Source organism: Volvox carteri (genome assembly GCF_000143455.1).
Source record: "Volvox carteri f. nagariensis unplaced genomic scaffold VOLCAscaffold_61, whole genome shotgun sequence".
NCBI lineage: Eukaryota > Viridiplantae > Chlorophyta > Chlorophyceae > Chlamydomonadales > Volvocaceae > Volvox > Volvox carteri.
In genome coordinates, this window is record NW_003307604.1 from 13,995 (window position 1) to 14,978 (window position 984).

The window sequence follows — 984 nt, forward strand, 5'->3', positions numbered from 1 at the left end:
AGGGGTAACGAATCCACAAAGAAAAACGACCCTGGCACAGCTGTGCCCCACAACTACCTGCCTGCATCAAACAAATCTGCCGTACTCCGATAGCCATATCGGAGTACGACAGCGTTTTGATGCCCCACGTAAAACACATAAGAGCCCTGACCCTCCTCCCCATCTTACCTCCATTCCCGGCTGGACGTCATCCCCATCTTCCGAGGCCTGCTGCACGTGCAGCACGTGGATGTGAACATGAGAATTAGGGCAGGCACGTCAATTAGGGCAGGCACGTCAATGACGGAGGCGAAACATACACGCCCCCCTCCCCCAACCAGCCCCAGCCACCCTCCATAGCATCAGGAACAAGAAAGAGGGCAAGGGGTAACGAATCCACAAAGAAAAACGACCCTGGCACAGCTGTGCCCCACAACTACCTGCCTGCATCAAACAAATCTGCCGTACTCCGATAGCCATATCGGAGTACGACAGCGTTTTGATGCCCCACGTAAAACACATAAGAGCCCTGACCCTCCTCCCCATCTTACCTCCATTCCCGGCTGGACGTCATCCCCATCTTCCGAGGCCTGCTGCACGTGCAGCACGTGGATGTGAACATGAGAATTAGGGCAGGCACGTCAATTAGGGCAGGCACGTCAATGACGGAGGCGAAACATACACACCCCCCTCCCCCAATCAGCCCCAGCCACCCTCGATAGCATCAGGAACAAGAAAGAGGGCAACGGGTAACGAATCCACAAAGAAAAACAACCCTGGCACAGCTGTGCCCCACAACTACCTGCCTGCATCAAACAAATCTGCTGTATTCCGATAGCCATATCGGAGTACGACAGCGTTTTGATGCCCCACGTAAAACACATAAGAGCCCCGACCCTCGCCCCCATCTTACCTCCATTCCCGGCTGGACGTCATCCCCATCTTCCGAGGCCTGCTGCACGTGCAGCACGTGGATGTGAACATGAGAATTAGGGCAGGCACGTC